Source organism: Arachis stenosperma, chromosome 4 (assembly GCF_014773155.1).
Source record: "Arachis stenosperma cultivar V10309 chromosome 4, arast.V10309.gnm1.PFL2, whole genome shotgun sequence".
In the NCBI taxonomy this organism is placed as follows: Eukaryota; Viridiplantae; Streptophyta; class Magnoliopsida; order Fabales; family Fabaceae; genus Arachis; species Arachis stenosperma.
This window is the reverse complement of record NC_080380.1, coordinates 14,413,768-14,428,722: the sequence shown is the minus strand read 5'-3', so window position 1 is coordinate 14,428,722 and position 14,955 is coordinate 14,413,768. Positions and strand designations below refer to the sequence as shown.

Here is a 14,955-nt window from a genome sequence, read left to right as displayed (position 1 = left end):
GCGGCCCATTATAGGCCACAGATGCCTGAGGTTCATTTCCAGTTTGCTGATCACCAGCCACCTATTCCCGATGTTCAGCCTCAGTTGGCCATTGACCTCAACGAGCCTGCAGCATCTCCTTCTGACCCATGGTTCGTGTTAGGAGGGACACCGGCTTCAGCATTCAGCGCCGTTCCCCGAGAGACAGCAGCACCAGAGGCGGACCAGAGACCAAAGAGGGTGAGGCGTCCTCCTTTATATGGCACCGGAGGTCACCTGCTTGGTCATTTCGACGATGATGACAGTAACACCATTGAAGATTTTGATTAGTTATGTCTTATATTCAGTCCCCTCGTCCCATGTTGTTTTATGTACTTAGAATGATGTTTAGGGTTATATGTATCGGAATTGTGTGAAATATTATCTGCTATTTAGTTAATATTTATATACGTTTGAGCTTCTATGGTTACGACCTATTTCGTCACAAATACCACGCGTGATGTAAATCATACCAAAGTGATTCAAATAAACATGTAAAAGAAACAGACTTATGATTATGAATTTAGTACACTAAACAAACATTTTGACATTCATTCACTCCTCATAAACCGTTGTAACTCACAAAGGTTTATGGCCATTCGAACTCCTACATAAACCGTGGCTGGTAGCAAGATTTTATGTACATTTTTCTGCCTCAATAAACCGTGGTAGGCAGCCACGGTTTATGATGATTCTCGTTCGCATGTAATTCGTCCCTGCCAGCCACGGTTTATGTGGATAGTAGAAACCGTGGTTGGCTCCCACAGTTTACCTAATAATATAAATTGCACATGCACGTAACAAATTTGTGTTTTGTGTATATGGGTAAAGGATTCAACAGATTTATTTAATTATGTAAATTGCCCTTAAATTAACATAAGATATCCTAAAAACAAACTACATTACCCTATTTTAATCAATAATTTCATAATAAAGTACATAACAAAATCCTATACTTATAAAAAGATGAGACAACTAAAAATCACAAACCAAATCCTAACCACAAAATCCGTTACCATAATTTAATTAACAATTTGGTAAAATACCTAACAAAATTCTAAAGTCACAAAAAATCTAAAAAATAGTTAAAAATTATACCAAATCCTAATCACAAATTTCATTACACTAACTTAATCAATATTTTCATAAATTATTTAACAAAAAAATCCTAAACTACGTAAAAAACTTAATAAAATAAAAAAATTATGCCAAACTTATCTTTGATGGTGGCTGCAGGATGCTGGAGCAGTGGTTGTTCCAGTAGTGACGGCGACATCGACAGCAGTGGCCACCAAGAACAGCGGCAGCGTTCCCAACCTCTCCAGCAGTGACTGACAGTTCAAGCGGTGGCACCAGAGGCTCCGGTAGTGACGGCAACGCCGGCAGCACCTCCTTCGACGGCGGAGCACGGGAGGAGAGAGAGAAAGAATGCCGCAGGAAAGAGAGAGAGAGAAGGGAGAGAGAGAGAGAACTCATTAAAGTGAGAGAGGAAGGGTTCGCGTTTGAATTTTAAACTTGTTTACCGTCGGATGAATCCGATGGTAAATATGTGAAACACAACGTTTTATTAAATTGATTTACCGTTGGATTTATCTTATGGTAAATTCGTCAATATATGTGACACCAACATCGTCGTATTTCGTGCTACCATTCACCGTCGAATTTAGCGTCAGGATGTATATTCTGACGGTAAATATTTTTGGAAAATCTTAGCTACCTTTGATCTAATGCAAATTCTATCGATAAATCTGCCAGTAATCAACAACATTAAATCCGACGATTAATTCGACGATACTCAACTCGTAGTAAATAATAATATTACTACATGCTTATTGAGTACATATATAATATGCCACGTCATTATGATAAGAAACACTTTCTTTCATTGTAATTATTAGGATTTTGATAATATGTGGTTTGAAAGTATAGGACACATATTAAGAATACTATAAAAAAAATATTTTTATTAAAAACATATTTTTTTATATTTCCAATATATTAAATATATCAAAAAAATTTAAAAATCTTATTATTATATTTTTAAAATAGGCATTTAGGATGCAAAGTTAGGTAAAAGCTAACTATTATAACTAAATATTGATGTTACAAATTCTACTCCCTTTTAACATTAACATGATGAAAAAAAAAATACACAAATTATATTTTTAACATATTTCTTTATTGAAGAGTCTTTTTTTTATTTGTCTTGTGTCGAAATTTTTTTTCGGTGACCAACAAAAATCAAATTCTAATTTTTTTTAATCACAAAATATTATAAAATTATTTATTCTAAAAATTTAAACTAATAAAAATAGCTATATAAATAATTAGATGAATAACACTTGCAACACTAACTAATTTACCAAATATGAAAGTTAAGGGCGTGTTTGGCGCACAAACAGAGAGAGTAAGATTATAATCATGTGTGTGCGTGACTGACATTTCCAACACTGTATATGATATACCTTTATTAATCCCTAACTTACATACAGGATACATTCACTGACAACAAACTCTGGGAGCTGAAGACCCTAATTAAGGGTACTAAAGGCACACACATAAATGCAAATTCACCAAATGAAATCAATAGTAGCATAGCAAAACGTTGGTATGGTCACGGAATGGAATAATAAAAAGCCATTATTATTAGCATAGCTATAGATACATTCATATATATGCAGTGTGCATAGTGTAGAACACTGTGAGATAATAAAAAGGGGCACTGGACCCTTCACAGGCCTCAGAGATTGGGGCAGTGCCATGAATGAAGTTTAATTAGCTAGTGGGGACACTTGGACCCTAACATGGGGTACAAGGACTTTTGGTCAATCCATAACAACCTACACATAAATATATTACTCATATTTTAATTAATTTTTATTGTGAAAAATATTATTATATATTTCGAATTTTTTATTAAAAGGTAATTAAAATATTATTTTATTAATTTATTCATGGTTGATCGAATTCCATATATATTACTAACTATTGAATTATATGTTTAATTGGTATATGATTTAAGGTCTCTCATTAATATTAGTAATTAAAAGAATATCAGAAGTTTTAATCTACTTTTTAATTTTATCTTCTTAATTTTTAAATAAAATTTTTATTTTTGATATTTTTAAAATAATATTTGAAATTTTACTTATTTAAAAATTATAAAAATAATTAGAAATAAGGATGAATTAAGATTGTTAATTATTATTCTAATAATTAAGACTCTTAAATTAATAATTAAACCAGTTGTTATATGTTTTTGTATATTTAGTTATATTATTTTATATGTAAATAGTTATTTTTTAGTGTCTATGTAACATATAGTTGATTAGCTTTTTGAGCTTTATTTTTTATTTTTTTTAAAGTATAGTCATCATACCATGCATGGTGTTTTTATTAACATAGGACCACTCGCTATTATAAATATATTATAAACTAACGTTTTACAAAAGCAGTATGAAATTAATCTGAACTTGTAAGAGCTTAGAGAATTATTCACGGTTAATTAGATCGAAGTTGGGGATCGGAAAAAAGATTACTGTCAATATTTAAAATCTTATTATTAGATCTTAAACACAGTCGCACTAATAACTATGATTTTTGTAGATTTATGTTGTCATGTGTGAGAGTGTGTGACATGCATCAAAATTTAAGTTAGCATATAGTATAAAGTTTGTTATTTAATTAACAAGTTGGAAGGCCAAGGAATTGGGGAGGGTGTGACTTTGTATTTTGTTTGACCAAGATAAACTTTGGAGACTGTGATATGCTATGCAAGTTAACATTTTTCTCCATTGCCATCATAATATAACCCTACTTTTTCCTCCAGTATTTAGGAGTATCGCCTATAGTTTAGCATAATATTTTTTTATTTTTCCCTTTAATTTCGGTTACCTAAGATTCCTTGTTCCCTTCACCCATCATTTTGAGCAAATACACGTTTTTGTGTTCCCTCTTTTATGGGGTAAACTCATTGGGGTCGTAGCTTCAATTCTAAGCGACTTCAAAATATAATGATAATAATTACAGACAACTAATTTGAATTAATCAAATGATCAACTCATTCATTAATCAACAACAAATTTTAAATAGAACTTATTAGATATACAGCAGATTAATCACTAGTTTACCAAATTAAAAAAATGTCGTAAAAAAAATAATAACCATAGACATATAAACTAGAAATACTCATACATCAATATATATAAGTTAACCTAATATGATCACCACTCAATAAATTATTCAAAATTCTTTTTTATAAAATTAAATGTTTTATTATTTTTAATTAATTTGAGTTAATTAAATAGTTAATTTTCACTTTTCTCCATAAATAAATTTTGGAGATTTAAATTTATTTTATATATACGATAATTCATTAGCCAATAACAAGTTTATAAATAAAATTTAAATCTAGGACAAATTAATCATTTATCTCTCTAGTAATTAAAATTTTAGAAAGATCAAAATAGTTCATTAAATACATAGTTGGAGTTGGAGAATTTTCGCCACAAAATCAACATGTCAAACCTAAGAGTATCCCTCCTCAATATATGTTACTAATTACTGCTCTTTTTAATCTTGGCCATTAACTTAATCCTTTTTTTTCTCATATATGATGAGTAAAGGGAATCCTCTAATTATGTGTATAGTATTTACGTTGTATGCTACTTACTACAAACAAGCAATGTCGTCCAATGAAAACTACAAAACAACATGAGATGTTAAAAGCAATGTGAGAAATCATTAATGAATGTCTCATGTCCCTATCTCAAGGAATAATACATTTGACCCACTTCTTATTACTCGACCATAATGTACTAAAATGCCATCCACATGGGTCATATTCAACGCCCCCAACCACTTTGTTCCTTTGGTTAATTATTATTTATCATCATCATCATTACACACTTGATCTTTGAGCTTAATTTAGTTGCAAGATTATTGTCAACAGTAGTCACAATTATGGATACAAAATTGAATTTCGCATTCAATTTCAATCACACATCTACTAGGAGTAAATTTTAAAATGGTCTTTAAAATTAACATCATATATTAAAATTATCTTTGAGATTCTAATTATATTAATTATGTTATTGAGATTGACAAAAATGCACCATATTAATTTTTGGTCTATTTTCCGTTAACGATGTGATGACATAATTTGATGATGTAGACTATTAAATACACATGTTACTCTATGGTTTGACTATATATAATGATATGATGATGTGTTTGACCAGTGATGTGTGGTGGTTAGGGGTGGCAAACGAGTCTAAACACGCCGGGTCGGTCTGCGTAACCCGCCAAAAAAAGCAGGTTGAGCTGAAAAATTGGAACCGCCAAATAGCAAAAATTCGCTTAACCCGCACCGCTTAAACCGTAGACTTTGGCGGGACAGGGCGGACTTCCCCGCCGGGCTTAGTATTTTTTTAGCAAGGGGTATTTTTATAATTTTTTACCGAAACCCAACTTCTCCTAACCCAACTTACAAGAGAATGAAGATGAAAATTGAGTGTTTTGAATTATGTTTATTTTGTTTTAGAGACAATATTTATAATTATGTTTTGGATTATGTTTATTTTGCTTTGGAAACAATATTTATAATTATGTTTTGGACGAAAACTTGGTTTATAATTATGTTTATTAGATATTTATAATTACAAAGACTTTAATGTTTGTGAATATAAAAATTATAATTTGTTTATACTTTTAGAAATTATAATAGTTAAAAGTAAAAAACAAAAGAGATTTTTTTATGCCTTTATATATATATTATTTAATAGTTAAAAGTAAAAAAAAAAAAGAGGATATTTGGTGGGCTTGGCCCGCCGGCCTGCCAGCCCGCCGTTAGGCGGGGCGGGCTGGGATTTTGAGACCGCCTCACTAGGCGGGGCGGGACGGGCCAGCTCGCCTAACAGCGGGCTTCTGGCGGGGCGGGACGGGCTTCCCCGCTTGCCACCCCTATGTGTGGCATATTGACATGGACCCTTATGTCACGTGTCACAATACTATTTGATTATTTGTTAGTTTGTGTTACGTGTCACATCGTCCACGTGTTATCTATTATATTATCATTGTAGATGCACTAAATTAGCCCTTCAATTTATATTAAGTGACTTATTTTAGCCTCTAAAATTGAATATCGTATACTAAATTAGTTCCTTCACTGGTTTGTTTTATAAATTCAAAATTCTCAATATCTATAAATGGATTAATTTTAATTCTATTTTTTACATGTTATTTAAATACAAATGCTTTTATAAAATATTTTCTCTTGCAGGTACCCCCAACTACCGTCTTTGAAGCTGACGTGAAGGCATTACAAATACCCTCACTACCATCTCTAACTTCTTTTGTCTAGGCTAGACGAAATAGGTCGGAGATGGTAGTGAGAGTACTTGAAATATCTTTGGTCTAGCCCATTTATACACAATTGAAAACGTGTATTTCATAAGAGCCAGAAAAAAAATATGTATTTTAATTCTTGATTTTTTGTTAAAAATACATATTTTTAGATGAAAAAAATGTATTTAATTAATGATATAATTCTTTTTTTTATATAATAACATATTTATATATTATAAAATTTATCCATGTTAAATTATTATAAAAAAATTATAAAATTAAAATAAAAATATTAAAATTTTTTATAAAAACAATTGTATTTAAACAATATGTGAAAAAATAGAATTAAATTAGTGCATCCAAAAATATTAAAAATTTTAAATTTTTAAAAAATTGAGAAAAAAATTAGTGAAGAGACTAATTTAGTGCACAACATTTAATTTTATGACTAAAATGAGTCACTTAATGTAAAGTAAAGGATTAATTTAATATATGTATAATGATGACATAACGAATGATATATGGACGAATACTGTTGCGACATGTGGCACAAACTGACATATGACCAAATAGCATGATGACACAAGACATAACTATCCACGTCAGCATGTCACATGTCACATGTCACTGATTAACAAATCATTATATTATTATATGTGGCCAAATTATAGAGTAATACGTGTCATTAACAATCTATGTCATCACATCATTAATGAAAAATAGAACAAATACTTAGGTGATGCACTTTTATCAATTTTAGAAACTTAATTGGTGTAATTAGAATGCAGAAAAAATTTTAACGTATGACACAAATTTCAAAAATCATTTTGAGATTTAACTTTATGTACTAGTACTACTCTAAATGCAAAAGTATTAGATAGATGATAGACCTTTGCTTTTTTCTGTTTGGAATTTTTATTATTATTATTATTATTATTATTATTATTATTATTATTATTATTATTAGAGTAACATCAAAATTAATCTCTAAAAATTTAATATAAAATATCTTAATCTTTAACAAATTTTTATCTTTTAAAAATTTTTAAAAATTATTTTTATTAAACAAATTGGTCCATTTATTATTTAAAAAAGGGAATAATTTTTTTATAATAATATTTTTAAAATTTAATTATATATTTTATAATAAAATTTATTAAGAATTTATTTAAGTAACACATTAAAAATCTGACTGATATAAACAAAAAAAATCAATCTGTCTAATAAAAATAATTTTTGAAAATTTTTATAAAATAAAAGTTTTTTAAAAATTAAAATACTTGATTTAAAATTCAGTAATTTATATAATTGTTATTATCATTATTGAAGTTAGGCGAAATGGCAAAGTGTTTCCAGTTTGAAAGGGTATTAATATAAGTAGTAATCTGCAATGGAGAGTGTGAAACATGGAGGCAGAAAATTGGGAGTTTTGGGAATGCACACGAGCAAGTGAAAACACTCATGACTCCTCATGACTCATCAACCACACTCACATGGCGTACACAAAAGCACAAGGCCCCTTTAGTCCTCCATTTGTACGGACTTGGCCATAACTGCAACACTAAATGTTAAATCTTTTTTTTTTTAATTATCTTTTTCAATTTCTCAATAATAATATGTATTATATTATTACTTTAGTGCTCAATCGCACCGTGCATTATTATTATTATCACGTCGTTAAAAACTAACTACATATGGCGTTGATAATTATTAGTTTTTAAAAAAAATATAAAATATATTTTTTGTTCTTAGCGTTTGTGATTATTTTTTTTAAAAAATTTTAATGTTTAATTTTATTTAATTTTATCTCTAACATTTTCGGTTTGTATCAAAATTATTCTTGTATGTTAATTTTATCAGAAATATTAGAGACAAAATTAAAAACGTCTAGAAATAGTTTTGAAACAAATCAAAAACGTTAATGACAAAATTGAATAAAATCAAATATTTAAAAAAAATTACAAATTTTAAGAACAAAATATATATTTTATCCTAAAAAAATACACATATATATGATCAAGAAGATCTTAAGTGATATAATTAAAAAATAAATATAAAATAATTATTTATATTATATAATATGTAATATTTTAGGCCAAATTAATAAAATCGTTATAATTAAAAACTAATCAGCTTGTACTTATATTTATAAAATTCAAAATTTATTTTTCGATTTTTACCCAAGCATCATTGTTTTCGAGAAAAAGACCTTTTCGTACAGTATGTTATTGTAATAATGCATTCATGCACTAACTTTGCTGTTCCCAAACTTTTATACTCCTCCAAAAGTGGGCCATGGTGACGTCATCAGGCCCATCAGTTAGATCTTTCTGGGCCGTGGACCTGTCAGGTCCAATAAGGAAAGCCCACTTTCCACCTTATGCACCCTTTTTATGTCCTTATAAGCCTCTTCATTCCCCTCATTTCCCTATAACCTTACCGTAACCATAACCTCTCTCATATTCTCTCTCTCTCTCTCTCTAGCTTCTTTTTCTTTCCTCTCTTGACATAGGAGGAGGGAGAACCAAACGGGGTCTCAAAGATGAAACCAAAAGATGAGTTTATTAAAGGTAAATAATGTTAAAGAATTCTATAATAATAACAATATCTTTATTATGGTGTATATATATATATATATATATATGTTGAACCTTTTTTTAAAATAAATGTGTGTAATTCATCTTAAAAGCTTAAAAGGCGTATCTTTATACTAGCTTTTTTCAGTATGATCATCATTATTACTGTGAACTGATGAAGCTACTATTTACTTTATAGCACAATAGAAGATATATTCTCTTAGCTTGTGATTTTATTTTGTTCTCTCATTTTGCTTTTTATCTAAATCTAAAGCTGGCTAACTTAGCTTCTGTTCCTGCCATTATTCTTCTTCATTCTCTGAACTAAGTGACAATATGATCTATGATGCAGGTCCCTATAAGGGTTTTTTCATGCATGTGAAGGCCTCCATGGTCAACCCCTTGAGAATTGTTGTTGAAAGCTGTGACCAAAAGGATGCCATGAGTAGTGGCTCTGAAATGCTGGCAGCTACGACAGCAGCCGCCGCAGACGCTTCACTCTAATAATCGGGTGCTATCCTACCTGAGCTTTTTAAAAGTATACATTTTTTTTCTAATGTTCGCCTTTTGTTGTTTAATTTCTACCACCATACCCCTTCCTCTCAGCGTCTTCTTGACCTTGTAAGACCTTTTCTTGACCTTGTAAGACCTCCCGCCTTGTTCGCTATCTTTGTTTCCTCTTCCTCGACGGACACTATATCAAAATCTAGTGATATAGAGTCTAGTCTTGGCCGTTCCTCGTTACCGCCCAACTCATCCTCTCCTTCCTTGTCTATCCCTCCTGAGCTATTCCAATTCTCGCCAAGCGCATGCAACAGCTTTGGTGCTTGAAGTTGAAGGCACAATTAATGGAGTTGAATTGAACGTGGTCCTTATTAACTAAGGGTATAGTAGTAAATAAAGAAATGATGAAAAGTGGAAAGGGCATTATTGTGGCAATGAATTAGGCTTTTGTATGATTGTGGACAGAATATTTATGCTGTGGTTGTTGCAGGGGATCAGTTTCAATTCGTTGTTGTTTTATGTGTTGTTTGGCTGAGAAAGTGTGTGTATGTAAATATTATTATTCTTTTAGATCTAAGCTTAGAGTCTGCCCCTCGTGACTGCTCTCCAATGTACAAATATCCACTGTATTATTGGACTTATCTCTCTGTCTCTCTCTCTTTCTTTTCCAATTTCAGACAATTTTAATTTTCTCTAAATAATAATAATATCCACTGCTCCTATGTATACTCAAATATAAATTAAAGTTAATCTCGAGAATTCCCTACTGATGTTTCCCTATCAAGTTGATTTGTTGTGTTTTCTTCTTTTATACAAGACAAGTAAGATAAATGTGATGAGCAAACTCAATTTGGCACTATACATGTGCCCTAACCTGCATCCCCATTCCCTGCCATCCAATGTTACATTTTCAATTAAATCAAAACCCTAAATTTCATTTCCCTATTCCTCCCTTTCAGCCATTTCCTTTCATGTAGCAGGCCAAGGACACTCAAATTCGGATACAATACAACCTCATCAGCCCATAGGGGAATATTACACCTTCATTCTTTCTATGGGGCAGCGACAGTGACCTATTTCCCCCATATTCAAATTCTAATTACACTAATTATAATTCTTTAATTAACAAAAATGTATCACTCATCATGTTATTGAAAACTAATTAGTTGCACTTTATTAATATTAAATACGTAATTAATGGAATTAGAATCATAGATTATTTTAGTACACACAGTAAATATGAAAAGTTATATATATTCTCTTTCAATTAATTCAATTATAAATTAGTTATTATGGATGAGATTCTGCTATTTTGTAGATTGCGAATTTGTCGGCATCAAAAGTTAAAATAAAATATATTAAAAAATTTGAAAAGCGAATAATAATAATATTAATAAGAAGGTGAAAAAAATAAAATAAATTTTACCGTGTTTATAAATAAACCATTATATATGATGAATTTGAGACTGCCTAATAGATTGTTGCTATCAATCATCTATATATGGCAGCCCTACCCTATTAAGATGACAAGTGTAGACAGTGATCTTTCTTTGTATTTATGCTTTACCGCATGATATTCCTAAGTGGGGATGCATATGATGGATTTAGTGTATCAATTCTCATTTTGGTTTCTCATCACGCTCATCAAAACTTTCACCCCTTATTTTTTTTTTTTTTTGGAATTGATAATCTAATTCATTGCAATTTAAGTTTGTTTAGTATTTATAATAAACAGGATTTGTAGGGTTTAGACCTTAGAATTAGAAGTAACGTGGATAAATAGTATATGCTAATAATAGAAAGGATTTGACACTATGTGCTTTAATTTGATTTGAAAAATGAATTTGTCTGTTGCTTATAGTAACTCACTAGAGCTCTATATCCCATACATTTTACCACATAATTTTAGGAACAAATTTCTAATGATGAAACATTTCTATTGTATTCACGGTAAAAAAAAAATAGTAAATTATTGATAAATTTATCGACAGATTTTAATTTTTTACCGACAGATTTTTTTATTATTAACGGATTTATCAATGAATTTTGTTCGTCGGTAAAAATCTCATCGATAATGATTTATTGACGGATTTTTATTTTTGTCGGTAATTTATAGACAAATTTTTATTTCTTTAATAATTGCCTTATAGATTTAGCCAAAATCATTAGAATTTTGAAAAAATTTCCGTCGCTAATTAACATTGTCATCTCATTTATATAAACATAAACTAGTATAGCAAAACTAGATTGTGTATTGATAAATTATTGTATTTCACTTTGGAGAGGTAAATATAGGGTTCAATAAGGGCTATTTTTAATATATATCATTATCAGAATAATATATAGTATAGGGATAAGATAGAAATTCTCCATGATCCAGCAAATGAAATATGTAATGTGTGGCACATCTGAAGTATGAGAGAATAATTGTGAGGCCTGCATGCAGTTATACGGAACTGTCAAAAGGTAAAATAATTATAATAAGATGAAGTTAAAAAAAATGCTACTAAAGGTATAAGCAATACAACTGGTTTACATTTTTTAAGTATCACAAAAGGGGTCAGAGATATGTGACTACTACTTCTTGCACAAAATGATGATGTCTCCGAATGGGACATTCAAAAGTTAAATGCCTTTCTCTTGTGTATATAATTGCATGTACATCAATTAGTATATGCATTCAGTAAAAAAGAAAGTATATGCATTTTAAAAAATATAATGTATGCTTAGTACTTCTAAAATCTAAAGATATATATGTTTAATTTGTATTTTTATTTTTAGTATTTTTTATTTTTATAATTTGTGAAAAAATAGAAGATGAAAATAAAAAATAAAATTTTACTGTTTATATTGTTTTTTTTCTTTTACAAAATTTTAAAAACAAAAAATATTAAAAATAAAGACAAAAAATAAAAATACAAACTAAATACACATTCAGAGAATGTTTGATTTGTATTTTTAATAATTTTTTATTTTTACCTTTTATTTTTTCCTTTTTTTTGGCTAAATTTAAAAAATACTAAAAAAATAAAAAAATGGAAACACAAAAACACCCCAACATTTTTAATTAATGGTAGGTTCCATAAATTTAAACCTTTTCTCAACATGATATCTAATAATACTTAAAAGTGGGTTCAAATATCAAGATTGATGTATTTACATATAACCCTAACCCCACATATGAGAGGGGGAGGTTTCACCTTTTTTCATTTTGTTTTTATTTTTAAAATTTATATATTTAATTAGTAGTTCGTGCATGGTAATATGGGGGTGACAACAAAAAGGGCGAGGCTTGAAATTTAGCTATAGAGTGAGCATATATATACCTCACATATTCCTTTTGAGGTCTTTTTTCATTTGGTACTACCAGCATTGGCCCCATCTTGGTCAAACCTTTTTCCACCTTTAGGTTACATAAGAACATGGCTCCTTCATTAGGTTTTACTTTTGTTTATTATCATTCCATTCAATGCCCTTTCAAAAGTAAGGGAATTACCTCTCAATAATTCCCTCATGGGAAGGGGAAATTAATTAATAATGTTTTTTCTAAGTAGTAGAATAATTTTAAACATTAAGAATTGACTTGAATCATGAAAGATATGAAGTCTTAAATTTAATTAATTCTATCTAGTACTTACTCATGTTCTAAAAAGTTTAATTAAAAAACAAAAACAAATTTACATTGCCGACATGTATGTTATATAATAGATTATATATGATAAATGACTACTTAATTTATGTTTTAGAATATATTGCCAGAAATATTAGGGAGATAATAAAATAATAATTTAAAATTATCGTATTTAATTTAATATTTATAATTTTATATGTATAATATAGACTTATTAGGTTGATAATTAAAAATATAAAATAAGATAAGTGATTATAAATAATACAAAATAAAATAATTTTGTGTTATTCTGGGCTGATTTTTTATTATCTTTTAAATATTTGTATAAATTTTTCTACCAATTAATTTAATTAAAATAAAATATAAAGAAATAACTTTTAGTTAGTTAATATTAGTTAATTTTAGAGTTTAAATTTATAATTTAAAATTTAAAATTAAAGATAAATAAAATAATTTAAAAAAATAACTAAGTTTAACTGGAAAAAAAAAATTTAATTCCCTAACATATTTCTCTTTAAGTAATTCCGTTGTGATTGTGTATTGGTTGATTTGACTTTTAATGTTTTTTTCCAAATCTCGATCTTTCTATATCTAATAACTAATATCTTTGTTTTTTGTACTTATATATCTGAGACATTATTAATACAAAGCCTTTGAACCATTAGATATAAACTCTCTTTTTCCTTTTTCCTTCGTCGTTACATACATCATTTTCTCACAAACCCTGACCCTTGGATTTTACTTTCTAGGTATTATCTAAGAATTCAAAAGAATTGCACTATGAAACTTTGCCAAAGTGATGATTCATTCATTTATGGGCGTCATTTTACTTAAATTAATTACTACAAGTGAGAAGCTGATGAATGCAACGCCAAAATTATAAAAATTTCCTTTTTCTCTTTTTTTTTTTAATTTTTTTTTTTTGTTGAAATAATCCATTTTATACTTACCTAAAAATAAGTTATTGCATGATATGAATGAATATAACTCCAAATATATAATGACAACAATATACAGTTACTTATTATTTTTTTTTAATCTTAATGTATAATGACATTTTCCCATGGGAGGTCCATAACTGAACTAGTATTAAAAATTATTTCTGTCGAATAAAAATTACTCACATGTCAGCAATTAATTAAGGAATTAACTTGAGAAGTGAAAAGAGATATATAAATTAAAGAAAATTAATTGAAGGTGTATATTGTGACCAGTTTTGTAACCTTTATTTTTGCATGTCTTTTCTTCTTTGTCCGAGATTGTAGCTGAAGCAAGCTGCCGGCGTTGAAATTTCGTCCCAAAAGCTTTATTGTGGATGAATTAATTGGTGGGGAATATTTTTTAAAAAAGCTTTCTTATTTTTTGATTTTATTTTTTGTTTAAAGATGTGTATTGTGTGTATGAAGAAGAGAAATGATGTTAGTGATATGGTTTAGTGAATGGGCATGGCTGCTATAATCGCGGAGAAGAAAACGATAGATGTTGGTGGACGGTGTTTGTGGACCACTTAACATATTAAAGACCAACATAATAACACTTCAACTACAACCGCTACTTTCCTTCATTTTAAATGGCCACTGTTCAACCAACTTGATTTTATAGATGGTTTAATTACTCTATTGATTCCTATAGTTTCGCGAAATTTTAAATAAGATTTTTATATATATTTTTTTTTAATTGGGTTCCTGTACCAAATTTTTTTTTCAATTAGGTCCCTTTTAGTAGTAATTGACTTAATTGTATAGGGACCCAATTAAAAAAAAATTTATGCAGGGACTCAAATAAAAAAAAAAGTATAGAGACTCAATTGAAAAAAAAATTGGTGCAAGGACCCAATTAAAAAGAAAAAAATATAGGGATTTAATTGAAAATTTTGCGAAA

General features: G+C 28.9%; 1 long non-coding RNA gene across 1 annotated transcript; it reads left to right on the top strand.

Moving 5' to 3' along the window:
* Positions 1-8,797: 8,797 nt before the first annotated feature.
* LOC130973753 (uncharacterized) lies at positions 8,798-9,947 on the top strand. The gene is made up of 2 exons (XR_009084264.1): positions 8,798-8,933; positions 9,292-9,947. It is a non-coding gene; the product is annotated as an uncharacterized LOC130973753 (long non-coding RNA).
* The last annotated feature ends 5,008 nt before the right edge of the window (positions 9,948-14,955 follow it).